This window comes from Cherax quadricarinatus, chromosome 46 (assembly GCF_038502225.1).
Source record: "Cherax quadricarinatus isolate ZL_2023a chromosome 46, ASM3850222v1, whole genome shotgun sequence".
NCBI lineage: Eukaryota > Metazoa > Arthropoda > Malacostraca > Decapoda > Parastacidae > Cherax > Cherax quadricarinatus.
The window spans coordinates 19,180,189-19,195,309 of record NC_091337.1 but is presented as its reverse complement, the minus strand read 5'-3'; positions in this window follow the sequence as shown (position 1 = coordinate 19,195,309).

The window sequence follows — 15,121 nt, the reverse complement described above, 5'->3', positions numbered from 1 at the left end:
GCTCTTTCTCTCTCCTCTGCTCCATCTGCGCAACTCCTTTCTTCACAGCGCACCGTTCCTTCGCTGCTTGAACGTTTTCCACTGCCTCCGCATGTGGACTTTTCTAACCCCTCTAGTCCGTAGGAACCCTTACCTGCGGATTTCAAGTATCTTTATCATTGCCAATCATGGCCTATTTACAGTGGAATATACGCGGCCTCAGGGGTAATCGGGGTGAGCTTCAGATGTTACTCTCCCAGTTTGCCCCTGTTGGTGTTTGCTTACAGGAACCAAAATTACACTCTGCTGTTATTTCTCACATCTCAGGCTATAATTTATTGTATTCTTCAGATCCTTTTCCTGATGGGACCTTTAATGAAAGTGCCCTTCTTCTACGCACTGATATTCCGTACCATCAGCTATTTGTTCATACTTCGCTGCATTACACAGCAGCCCGTATCCACTTACATAGGTGGTATACGCTCTGTTCTTTATATCTCTCTCCTTCTCGGGCATTATCTATTCCGGATTTTGCCTTCCTTGTTTCGTCATTACCGCCACCGATTCTGTTACTTAGTGATTTTAATGCCCACCATTTCCTCTGGGGGGTGTCTCACTGTGATTCCCATGGAATTCAGTTAGAGGCTTTTCTTGCCACCCACCCCTTCCATGTTTTAAATACAGGTACTCACACCCATTTTGATCCTCGGACTCATACTCTCTCTTGCATCGATCTCTCAGTCTGCTCTTCCTCCGCCGCATTAGACTTCACTTGGTCTGTTCTCCCGGACTTACATGACAGTGATCATTTCCCAATCATTCTTACTTCCCCTTCATATTCGCCACCTCTTCGCACCCCACGCTGGCAATTTAATCGGGCAAATTGGAACCTTTACTCACATCTAACTGTTTTTAAAGAGGTTCCTTCTTCGTCCTCCATCGATGAGCTTTTACACCTCTTCTCGTCCTCCGTTTTCACCGCAGCTTCTCATTCTATACCCCAAACTTCGGGCAGGCATTCTCAGAGATGCGTGCCTTGGTGGTCTCCTGCTTGTGCTCATGCAGTATGTTTGAAACGCGCTGCATGGGGCAGGTACCGGTACAATAGAACCACAGAGCGACTCCTTGATTTTAAACAGAAGCGTGCGATCGCTCGCCGTGTCATCCGTGATGCTAAACGCACTTGCTGGCGAGATTACGTCTCCACCATCACCTCTGCTTCCTCTATGAGTGCAGTCTGGAAAAAAGTACGAAAACTGAGTGGTAAATATTCTCCTGACCCGGCTCCTGTTCTGCGGGTTGCCGGTGTTGATATAGCAAACCCACTAGATGTTGCCAATGAAATTGGCAATCATCTGGTCCGTATTTCTCAGGGACTCCATCTATGCCCCTCATTTCTTTCCTCAAAGTCTGCCAGAGAGTTAGCACCCTTGGACTTTTCTTCTCTCAGAGAAGAACAGTATAATGTGCCTTTTACACTTCAAGAACTGGAGGCAACACTCTCAGCTTGTCGATCATCGGCAGCTGGGCCCAACGACATTCATATTCGTATTCTACAACATTTACATCAGTCAGCCCTTGCAGTCCTATTACGCCTTTACAATCTTATTTGGTCACAAGGAGTTCTTCCACAGCTGTGGAAATCCGCCATTGTTCTCCCTTTCCGCAAACCAGGCACTACGGGACATGAAACCTCCCACTATCGTCCCATTGCTCTTACCAGTGCAGTTTGCAAAGTAATGGAACGCCTAGTAAATAGACGTTTAGTGTGGTATTTAGAGACACACAACAGTCTCTCCACTCGTCAATATGGCTTTCGTAAGGGACGTTCTACCATAGACCCCTTACTACGCTTGGATACGTATGTTCGTAATGCCTTTGCGAATAACCACTCAGTTATTGCCATATTTTTTGACCTTGAGAAGGCATATGACACAACTTGGAGGTATAATATTTTAGCCCAAGCCCACTCCTTAGGCCTTCGAGGCAATCTACCATCCTTCCTTAAGAACTTTTTAACTGACAGGCATTTCTGTGTTCGGGTTAATAATGTGCTCTCCCCGGACTTTATCCAAGCTGAAGGTGTCCCCCAGGGATGTGTTCTGAGCACAACACTTTTTCTCCTTGCTATTAATGATTTGGCCCCTAGTCTTCCATCAAATATTTGGTCATCACTCTATGTTGATGACTTCGCTATTGCCTGTGCAGGCGCTGACTGTCACCTCATTACAGTTTCTCTCCAACATGCAGTCGACCGTGTTTCCAATTGGGCCACCACATGTGGGTTTAAATTTTCCAGCACTAAAACCCACCAAATCACTTTCACTAGACGCTCTGTCATCTCCGATCATCCTTTGTACCTCTATGGCTCCCGTATCCCTGAACGTGATACAGTCAAGTTTCTGGGCCTCCTCTTTGATCGTAGGTTATCCTGGAAACCTCACATTACCTCTCTGAAGGCAACTTGTCACAGCTGGCTGAACCTTCTTAAAACCCTTGCTCATCTTTCATGGGGAGCTGATCGTCGAACCCTCCTTCACCTACATTCCACCCTTATTTTATCGAAACTTGATATGGTGACCAGATCTATTCAGCGGCATCTCCTGCTACTCTCTCTAGCCTTAACCCCATTCATCACCAAGGATTACGTTTATGCCTTGGTGCTTTTCGCTCTTCCCCTGTCGAGAGCCTCTATGCAGAAGCGAACGTTCCATCCTTATCCGATCGCCGTGATGCCCATTGCCTGCGCTACTATGTACGCTGTCATGATCTCCGCAATCCTTCCATTTATAGAATGGTCACTGATATTAGTAGACATTCTTTATTTGTTCGCCGCCCCTGTTTACTCCGTCCCTTCTCTCTTCGCCTTCATTCGCTCTTGTCTTCTCTTCAACTACCACCTTTCTATGTACATGTAGCATCTTACTTTTCCCTACCCCCCTGGGAAGTTCCAGCTGTTCAAGTCTGTTCTTTCTCCCTCCCTTGCTCGAAAGCCCAACTGTCTACGGTCGCTTCCCGCTCTCTTTTTCTTGACCACTTTCACTCTCATTCTCATGCCATTGCTGTGTACACAGATGGCTCTAAGTCTTCTGACAGTGTAGGATTCGCAGCAGTGTTTCCGGACAGCGTCGTACAAGGGCATTTACTATCTTCGGCTAGTATTTTTACTGCTGAATTATATGCCATCCTTACAGCACTTATCCGTATTGCATCTATGCCTGTGTCATCATTTGTGGTTGTCTCAGACTCCCTTAGTGCTTTACAGGCTATACAAAAATTTGATACACCTCACCCCTTAGTCCTCCATATCCAACTTTGGCTACGCCGCATCTTTACCAAGCATAAAGATATTGTTTTTTGTTGGGTCCCTGGTCATGTTGACGTACAGGGCAATGAACAGGCAGACACTGCTGCGCGGTCAGCAGTACATGACCTACCAGTTTCTTATAAAGGTATTCCATTTATGAACTATTTTGCTGCAATATCTTCCCACCTTCACACCCATTGGCAACAACGTTGGCCTACTATGCTCGGCAACAAACTTCAATCTATTAAACCGAGTATAGGTTACTGGCCGTCTTCTTATCACCAGTGTCGAGGTTGGGAGACTACTCTCTCCCGTCTTCGCATTGGCCATACTCGTCTTACTCATGGATATCACATGGAGAGGCGTCTTGCTCCTCTCTGTGAGAATTGCCAAGCTCCATTATCAGTCAGCCACATTCTGTTGGACTGCCCACTTTATCAACGAGCACGCAGAATTTACCTCTGTCGTCGTCTTCGCTCCGCTGCTCTCTCTTTACCTTCCCTTCTCGCTGATGGACCCACCTTTCATCTGGACTCTCTCATTGACTTTTTGACAACAACTGACTTACTTCACAAATTCTGATACCTTCAGCCCTTTCTACTTCAATCTCTTGCTACCCTCTACCCCCGTACTATCCCCTGCGCCGCTGTTTTCTGTAACCTGCTGATCATCCCCCCTCCCTTCTGCCATCCAATTCCCTTGCTTCCTTCCCTACCCTGCAGCGCTGTATAGCCCTTGTGGCTTAGCGCTTCTTTTTGATTATAATAATAATACGGCTTATTTATCTATCAGAATTGATCTAATATGACATACTAAACACTACAAGTAACATAGAAACATGATATATACTCTAGAATGAATAAAATAGGCCATAATATGGCGAGTGTCCAGGACCAGTCCCGAAATGCCTAGCCATGCTAGGCGTTCTAGTGGTACACTCTGTAATTATTATTTTACTACATGTAAACCACACAATAACCAAATTCTGTAAACTCAACATTGTAATACTTATAGAGAATAAAGTTTGAATTTGAATTTGAACATGTAAAATTATTACTGCTCCTTCCTATAAGGTGTTCTTTGGTCCTGGGTAAGAGAAAACGGAGTTTTGAGAGGCTAACTTGGAAGTAAGTTATTGACTTATTTCATGAAGCCCACCATTTATTATTGAAGTAAATTCAATAACATTGACAGGAATCATAAAAAAATGATTGCTCTACAATTGGCTTGTGGAATATTGGAAATATTCCAAATATTTTGGGATTTGTGTGGGAGTAAAGGACAAGATATTTTGCAAATGTCTAAAACTTACTAAAGATAATTACACGATTACCTCCAGTGAGAATATTGCACTAGCATTGTTTTATAAGTACCAAGTCCCAAAACTACCTTTCATTGTGCCATTTAGCGAGGAATTCTTGCCAAATGTCATTTTCAGTAAAAAAAAATTTTTTTCAGTGAATATTTATTTTCGCTTGTAACTCGGATTTTGGCTTGTAACTAAAGCAAAAAATTGACCGAGCGATGGCTCATAACTCAGAAAACTCATAAGTTGGGGCACTCGTAAGTCAAGGTACCACAGTATGTCGCAAAGGAGGAAAGATAGTCTTAGCTGAGAGATCACTGAATTAGAGCAAAAACTTAGGATGTCATACCAAGCAGAAGTAGTACAAAGGGAGCAAAAGGCCATACAGGATATTGCAAGAAACTCACATATTTCTGTTCCTGTGTAAAATCCAAGTTAGGAACTACCTGTAGAATTGTACCATTATTGAAAGGAGACTTGTATACTGATGATGAACAGGAAATGAGTCAAGTTCTAAAAGAACAGTATGAGTCGGTGTTCAGCAATCCACTAAATGACAGCAGGGCAGAGAATGCAGAAACATTTTTCACTCCAGCAGAAGGCCATGCAGACCAACTAACTGACATTAGTACAAATCCCATAGATTTCAAAAAAGAAATGAATAACATGCCCTCTCCCTTAACACCTGGACGAGATTCATGGAATGCCCTATTTATAAAAAAGTGCAAAATACCGCTAGCACATGCCCTCGGTATTCTCTGGAGAAGCATTCTAGATCTAGGTGAAATACAGTTGGATCCCCGTATCTGTGCGGATAAGTTCCAAGGCCTACAGCGGATACCAAAAACTGCAGATAGTAGTGAACCCTATGTACAAGTTGTTTTTCATTCACATATGTACCTATGATGTTGAGTTTTGGAGGGGTGTAGGCATGGAGGTGGGTGGCAGTGTGGTGAGTGAGTGTGCAGCTAGTGTGGGCAGTAATAAGGGTGCTTGGTGACTATATGACTAGAAGTGTAGATAACATGTTAGAATGTGCGTGGAATTTTGGGTAAGATTAGAATATAAGGAACCACAATGGGATTGTACTCATCTTTTGATGCTGATGACTCAGAACTACTCACAGCCTCCCCTGAGGGTTCCGTCTTCATAATTCACCGTCTAAAGACCCACCAGGGCTGTGTGAAAGGATTAGTAGGATTAGTACATGCCTAAAGACTACATATGCCACTGTTTCATGTGTGACACATGCAAGGTCATGACCGAAATATTACCTGGTTGTGGGCAATCGCCCGCTGATCATGATGTTGAAATTGGTATGTCCTATCAAAACACCCCCTAAACCCTTCTGCTGCAGCTGAATGATGAAATGAGAGGTCTGATGAAGACTTACCAGGGGTGTTTGTAGCGTACCCATGCGATTAATAACACCGAAATCGTTGACTTGATTGAAGGGGTGAGACACTCTTGGCCACATCTGCTGTTGTTTGCTTGACACACGTCGCCTGACGAATATTAGTCCATAATAGTTCACGGCAGGAAGGATGTCTAGTGTTAGTGCACAGAGGAGAGTTGGTTGTCTCTTTCTCTATTCTTCCTGGAGACTGTCAGTGCACACACAGGAAACGCACTTGAAACTCGCCATAAAATGTTTCTATGTTTAAACACATGGTGGCACGGATGCCCAGTCTGAACACTGCCCGATTCGTCACATATTACCTTCCCAAGAACTCACTGCAATCTGCCCTACCAGCCTCTGTACCCTCCCTTCAAGGGAGGTTCTGCTGACATACAGTCTACAGATGGTAGTTGCTCATACTTGCTACTGACTACAGTCAAGGATTACTGTTTCCTTGAGTTTTAGATAAGGGCTATAGGGAATAATGCCCCTAACTATATTATCAAGTTTGAGGCAAAATATCTTGAATTTTTAATGGTCTGGGGAAACAGCAGTTCCCACAAACAAACACATGAGTGTACAATCGAGCAGTGACTCTCGTAAGGAGAGAAGTGGTCTTGTGACGCCACAGTAGCATATGTATCTGATCTATGATTAATTTGCAGTTTTGCTTAGAAATGGACATGTGAAGCTGAGCTGTTGTTTGTCATACATATTCAATCTTCATCTCCAGATGTCAGAATGAATAAGAGATCGTAGCCTCCTTGACAGTGGGGGGCGCATCCCTTAATCCCCTTTCCCCAGGGGGTGTCACTCACTGGGGTTTGAAGAAAAATTCTCCACAGGGTGTGTGGGCTGTGAAAACATTTGTAAGGTATGAATGTGTTGCTATGGGAGTGGGGCTGTGAGGGCTAGAAGCTGTGGGGGAACAGTGAGTGAAAGCATGAGTAAGGTGTTGGGCTGTGTGGGCTTGAAGCTGTGGAGGAGTGGTGAGTGAAAGAATGAGTAAGGTGTGGGGCCATGTGGGCTTGAAGCTGTGGGAAAGTGGTGTGGGTGAAAGGTGTGCTTTTCATTGGCCTGGTGACTTGATGATGAGTGACATGGTGGGCAATTATGCAGCTGGTGGTAATGAACATGGTGGGCATGTGGAAGGCATGTTAGGGTGAAAGGTTAGGCAAGGTGTGTGGGTGAGGTCATAGGGAATATGTGGCCTTGAAAGAATGTGGTTGTGGGGAAATGGTATATGTGTGAACTTGTAGCCATGGGGGAAACTGTATGGGCAGATTGTGTGGAGGTAGGTTGTTGGTTAGGATTGTGTGGGGTGAAGGCATGTGGCTGTAGAGGAGTTGTGTGGGTGGAGGTTGCTGGTTGGAATGGTGTGTGGCCATGAGGGAATTATATGGGTAGAAGGTATGAGTGGGACAGGGTGGATTAAGTTAGAGGCATGGTATGGGTGAAGGCATGTGGCTTAAGGGGATTTATTGGGGCAGGTGGTATGGGCAGTTGGGTTGTTGTTGGGTGTGCAGTGAGGGTATGGCTATGGATGGGGGGTGAATGAACAGTTGGTGTGGGCAGAGGTGGCACTGGATGCATATAATAGTGTATGAACAGTCTCAAGCACTAATGCATTTTAATATATTAAAATCACCATCACCACCCCCCACTAGCACCATCTTCCACTGCCACCTCCCACCATCTCCCCCCACCACCATCACCACTACTAGTGCTGCTGCTGCTGAGAAGAAGACTTTTGGCAGTGCTAGTATGTGCATTTTCTGTCAAATCTTAATGAATCTTTATATGACCATGTTTTATGTACTCTTATTCAAAGAGTTAAAAAAAATTATTGAAGTTGGATATACATGTATATATAAAATAAAGAAACCTTAAATTGCAGCCTTCTTAAATTAATATTTTCGGGCTGAGGTAATGTTGGTAGCATTACTGACAACATGTAAAGTAACAGGACACAAGTGCAACTAATGTGACATTTTTATTGTGGCAACATTTCACTCTCCAGGAGCTTTGTATGTAATGGCTTGACAAAGCTCCTGGAGAGCGAAACGTTGTCACAATAAAAATGTCACATAAGCTGCACTTGTGCCCTTTTACTTTACAAACTGCAGATAACTGAAACCACGGATACCGGACCCACAGATGCAAAGGTCCTACTGTATTACTAAACGGTTGGCCAATGTGACAAGAAAAAGAAGAGTAGAATCATCCTCAATCACATCATTGATAACAACAGAAAGACACAGTAGTGTCATAGGGATACGATACACACACTCAGGTTAGTTGAACCCCTCTTACACATTGACATGTTGCCGCAGTGTACTAGGTTTAAGTGTAAGGGGATTAGGCTAACCATACACCACCGTGACACAAAGGTGAATGCCCAAACCCAGGTAAAACTCACCCACAACTTTCCAGGTGACATACTTAAAATATGGAGAATATAGGTCTTCAGGGTGAGTGTTAACCTTGGTCATAATTGCCCAGTGGGACATAGATAGCTGACCCATCAAAGGAGACCAAGGCTGCAGTCAGTGTCCCACAGAGGGGCACTGACTGTGCCTCCGCTCCAGTAGTGATCCCATGTGGTGAGTATTTATGTCATTTCCTGCCAGTTTTTTTTTTCCTGGCACTAAAAAATCTCTTTTTCTGGAATGGATGTAACTACCCTTGTTTGTTTCCCAAGGTATGCCTGACATTGTGTGTTCTAACATTGTCTTTCCTGGACTGAAATAGTTTACAAGAAGAGCTGCATGCTTCTTTGGTTATGAGGTCATGACATTTTTTTTGGATAGTCAAAATTCCACATCCCAACTGTTTTTCCAGATATTCCATGCCTACAGATACCCAAGGCATAAAATTTGCATGGATTTGATTTCTGTTTGCTAGAATTTTTTGTGGCTTGGTCCCTTACTGGTGAAGTTTTTCCTGATTCCCCAGTATCTGTAGCACTTGTACCAGCATCAGTACCACTACCAGTTATTACTGATAATATATCAACACCCTCCCCCAAAGCATAGTCCCCTTTTTTTGCATCTCCATTTTATATTTCTGGCTCTTGTATGTCTTGGTCTTTACCTGTTTCTTCAATACCAGGACCACTATCTCCATTTGGTACATTGTCTTCCAAATCTATATCTTTGCAGGTACTGTCCAGTGTTTTTATTTTTTTTTTAGGCAAAAAAATCTTTTTCTCTAAAAATGGAAAATAGGCATGATGAAACTGTTTGTTGGATCAATTATTTTTCACAAACGTGAAAAATCCTGTATATTTAGCTTTCATGGAGGGGTTACAAGAGTTTTGATAACATAACTGTGCTGTAAAAGGGCTTCAGACACTGAAGAAGAAATCAAAGGAAAAAACAACCTTGTATCATGCTAAAACTCTCTTTATATTTTTAAATGCATATTCTTAACATAAAAAAAAAGTTCAACTGGAGTGATTTTAAGCATTTTCTTCAATCCGGCTGATAGTGTATAAATGCTGAGACTATTGTCCAGTAATTAGGGAAAGGAGGGACAAAAATGAATATATTCATCGTGGAACTGTTTGTTAGATCAGTTATTTCCCACAAAAAAAATACATTTTTGTAGGTTAGAATAGCTTCAATGAAAACATTGAAGCTATTCTATTGGGGCTTCACACAAAAACAGGGCCTTGGATCATGCTAAAATGATCAATTTTTTTCTTTTTAAAGTGTCTATTCTTTTTTTTTTTTTTTGTTTTTAACAAGTCGGCCGTCTCCCACCGAGGCAGGGTGACCCAAAAAAGAAAGAAAATCCCCAAAAAGAAAATACTTTCATCATCATTCAACACTTTCACCACACTCACACATTATCACTGTTTTTGCAGAGGTGCTCAGAATACAACAGTCTAGAAGCATACACATATAAAGATACACAACATATCCCTCCAAACTGCCAATATCCCAAACCCCTCCTTTAAAGTGCAGGCATTGTACTTCCCATTTCCAGGACTCAAGTCCGACTATATGAAAATAACCGGTTTCCCTGAATCCCTTCACTAAATATTACCATGCTCACACTCCAACAGATCGTCAGGTCCCAAGTACCATTCGTCTCCATTCACTCCTATCTAACACGCTCACGCACGCTTGCTGGAAGTCCAAGCCCCTTGCCCACCAAACCTCCTTTACCCCCTCTCTCCAACCCTTTCGAGGACGACCCCTACCCCGCCTTCCTTCCCCTATAGATTTATATGCTTTCCATGTCATTCTACTTTGATCCATTCTCTCTAAATGACCAAACCACCTCAACAACCCCTCTTCTGCCCTCTGACTAATACTTTTATTAACTCCACACCTTCTCCTAATTTCCACACTCCGAATTTTCTGCATAATATTTACACCACACATTGCCCTTAAACAGGACATCTCCACTGCCTCCAACCGTCTCCTCGCTGCTGCATTTACCACCCAAGCTTCACACCCATATAAGAGTGTTGGTACTACTATACTTTCATACATTCCCTTCTTTGCCTCCATAGATAATGTTTTTTGACTCCACATATGCCTCAACGCACCACTCACCTTTTTTCCCTCATCAATTCTATGATTAACCTCATCCTTCATAAATCCATCCGCCGACACGTCAACTCCCAAGTATCTGAAAACATTCACTTCTTCCATACTCCTCCTCCCCAATTTGATATCCAATTTTTCTTTATCTAAATCATTTGACACCCTCATCACCTTACTCTTTTCTATGTTCACTTTCAACTTTCTACCTTTACACACATTCCCAAACTCATCCACTAACCTTTGCAATTTTTCTTTAGAATCTCCCATAAGCACAGTATCATCAGCAAAAAGTAACTGTGTCAATTCCCATTTTGAATTTGATTCCCCAAAATTTAATCCCACCCCTCTCCCGAACACCCTAGCATTTACTTCCTTTACAACCCCATCTATAAATATATTAAACAACCATGGTGACATTACACATCCCTATCTAAGACCTACTTTTACCGGGAAGTAGTCTCCCTCTCTTCTACACACCCTAACCTGAGCCTCACTATCCTCATAAAAACTCTTTACAGCATTTAATAACTTACCACCTATTCCATATACTTGCAACATCTGCCACATTGCTCCTCTATCCACTCTATCATATGCCTTTTCTAAATCCATAAATGCAATAAAAACTTCCCTATCTTCATCTAAATACTGTTCACATATATGCTTCAATGTAAACACCTGATCTACACATCCCCTACCCACTCTGAAACCTCCTTGCTCATCCGCAATCCTACATTCTGTCTTACCTCTAATTCTTTCAATTATAACCCTACCGTACACTTTTCCTGGTATACTCAGTAAGCTTATTCCTCTATAATTTTTACAATCTCTTTTGTCCCCTTTCCCTTTATATAAAGGGACTATACATGCTCTCCGCCAATCCCTAGGTACCTTCCTCTCTTTCATACATTTTTTAAACAAAAGTACCAACCACTCCAACACTATATCCCCCCCTGCTTTTAACATTTCTGTCATGATCCCATCAGTTCCAGCTGCTTTACCCCCTTTCATTTTACGTAATGCCTCACGTACCTCCCCCACACTTACATTCTGCTCTTCTTCACTCCTAAAAGATGGTATACCTCCCTGACCAGTGCATGAAATTACTGCCTCTGTTTCTTCCTTAAACATTTAAAAGTTCCTCAAAATATTCTCGCCATCTACCCAATACCTCCATCTCCCCATCTACTAACTCCCCTACTCTGTTTTTAACTGACAAATCCATATTTTCCCTAGGCTTTCTTAACTTGTTTAACTCACTCCAAAATTTTTTCTTATTTTCATTAAAATTTCTTGACAGTGCCTCTCCCACTCTATCAACTGCTCTCCTTTTGCACTCTCTCACCACTCTCTTTACCTTTCTTTTACTCTCCATATACTCTGCTCTTCTTATAACACTTCTGCTTTGTAAAAACCTCTCATAAGCTACCTTTTTCTCTTTTATCACACCCTTTACTTCATCATTCCACCAATCACTCCTCTTTCCTCCTGCCCCCACCCTCCTATAACCACAAACTTCTGCCCCACATTCTAATACTGCATTTTTAAAACTATTCCAACCCTCTTCAACCCCCCCACTACTCATCTTTGCACTAGCCCACCTTTCTGCCAATAGTCGCTTATATCTCACCCGAACTTCCTCCTCCCTTAGTTTATACACTTTCACCTCCCTCTTACTTGTTGTTGCCACCTTCCTCTTTTCCCGTCTACCTCTTACTCTAACTGTAGCTACAACTAAATAATGATCCGATATATCAGTTGCCCCTCTATAAACATGTACATCCTGGAGCCTACCCATCAACCTTTTATCCACCAATACATAATCTAATAAACTACTTTCATTACGTGCTACATCATACCTTGTATATTTATTTATCCTCTTTTTCATAAAATATGTATTACTTATTACCAAATTTGTTTCTACACATAGCTCAATTAAAGGCTCACCATTTACATTTACCCCTGGCACCCCAAATTTACCTACTACTCCCTCCATAACATTTTTACCCACTTTAGCATTGAAATCCCCAACCACCATTACTCTCACACTTGATTCAAAACTCCCCACGCATTCACTCAACATTTCCCAAAATCTCTCTCTCTCCTCTACACTTCTCTCTTCTCCAGGTGCATACACGCTTATTATAACCCACTTTTCACATCCAATCTTTATTTTACTCCACATAATCCTTGAATTAATACATTTATAGTCCCTCTTTTCTTGCCATAGCTTATCCTTCAACATTATTGCTACTCCTTCTTTAGCTCTAACTCTATTTGAAACCCCTGACCTAATCCCATTTATTCCTCTCCACTGAAACTCTCCCACCCCCTTCAGCTTTGTTTCACTTAAAGCCAGGACATCCAGCTTCTTCTCATTCATAACATCCACAATCATCTCTTTCTTATCATCTGCACAACATCCACGCACATTCAGACTTCCCACTTTGACAATTTTCTTCTTCTTATTCTTTTTAGTAATCTTTACAGGAAAAGGGGTTACTAGCCCATTGTTCCCGGCATTTTAGTTGACTTTTACAACACGCATGGCTTACGGAGGAAAGATTCTTATTCCACTTCCCCATGGATATAAAAGGAAAATTAATAAGACCAAGAACTATTAAGATAAAATCAAAGAAAACTCAGATGAGTGTGTATAAATAAATGTGTACATGTATGTGTAGTGTGACCTAAGTGTAAGTAGAAGTAGCAAGACATGCCTGTAATCTTGCATATTTTTTTTTCAACAAGTCGGTCGTCTCCCACCGAGGCAGGGTGACCCAAAAACAAGAAAGAAAATCCCCAAAAAGAAAATACTTTCATCATCATTCAACACTTTCACCACACTCACACATTATCACTGCTTTTGCAGAGGTGCTCAGAATATAACAGTTTAGAAGCACATACGTATAGAGATACACAACATATCCCTCCAAACTGCCAATATCCCAAACCCCTCCTTTAAAGTGCAGGCATTGTACTTCCCATTTCCAGGACTCAAGTCCGACTATATGAAAATAACCGGTTTCCCTGAATCCCTTCACTAAATATTACCCTGCTCACACTCCAACAGATCGTCAGGTCCCAAGTATCATTCGTCTCCATTCACTCCTATCTAACATGCTCATGCACGCTTGCTGGAAGTCCAAGCCCCTCACCCACAAAACCTCCTTTACCCCCTCTTTCCAACCCTTTCGAGGACGACCCCTACCCCTCTTTCCTTCCCCTATAGATTTATATGCTTTCCATGTCATTCTACTTTGATCCATTCTCTCTAAATGACCAAACCACCTCAACAACCCCTCTTCTGCCCTCTGACTAATGCTTTTATTAACTCCACACCTTCTCCTAATTTCCACACTCCGAATTTTCTGCATAATATTTACACCACACATTGCCCTTAGACAGGACATCTCCACTGCCTCCAACCGTCTCCTCGCTGCTGCATTTACCACCCAAGCTTCACATCCATATAAGAGTGTTGGTACTACTATACTTTCATACATTCCCTTCTTTGCCTCCATAGATAACGTTTTTTGACTCCACATATACCTCAACGCACCACTCACCTTTTTTCCCTCATCAATTCTATGATTAACCTCATCCTTCATAAATCCATCCGCCGACACGTCAACTCCCAAGTATCTGAAAACATTCACTTCTTCCATACTCCTCCCCAATTTGATATCCAATTTTTCTTTATCTAAATCATTTGATACCCTCATCACCTTACTCTTTTCTATGTTCACTTTCAACTTTCTACCTTTACAAACATTCTCAAACTCATCCACTAACCTTTGCAATTTTTCTTTAGAATCTCCCATAAGCACAGTATCATCAGCAAAAAGTAACTGTGTCAATTCCCATTTTGAATTTGATTCCCCATAATTTAATCCCACCCCTCTCCCGAACACCCTAGCATTTACTTTTTTTACAACCCCATCTATAAATATATTAAACAACCATGGTGACATTACACATCCCTGTCTAAGACCTACTTTTACCGGGAAGTATTCTCCCTCTCTTCTACACACCCTAACCTGAGCCTCACTATCCTCATAAAAGCTCTTTACAGCATTTAGTAACTTACCACCTATTCCATATACTTGCAACATCTGCCACATTGCTCCTCTATCCACTCTATCATATGCCTTTTCTAAATCCATAAATGCAATAAAAACTTCCCTACCTTTATCTAAATACTGTTCACATATATGCTTCAATGTAAACACTTGATCTACACATCCCCTACCCACTCTGAAACCTCCTTGCTCGTCCGCAATTCTACATTCTGTCTTACCTCTAATTCTTTCAATTATAACCCTACCGTATACTTTTCCTGGTATACTCAGTAAACTTATTCCTCAATAATTTTTACAATCTCTTTTGTCCCCTTTCCCTTTATATAAAGGGACTATACATGCTCTCCGCCAATCCCTAGGTACCTTCCCCTCTTTCATACATTTATTAAACAAAAGTACCAACCACTCCAACACTATATCCCCCCCTGCTTTTAACATTTCTGTCATGATCCCATCAGTTCCAGCTGCTTTACCCCCTTTCATTCTACGTAATGC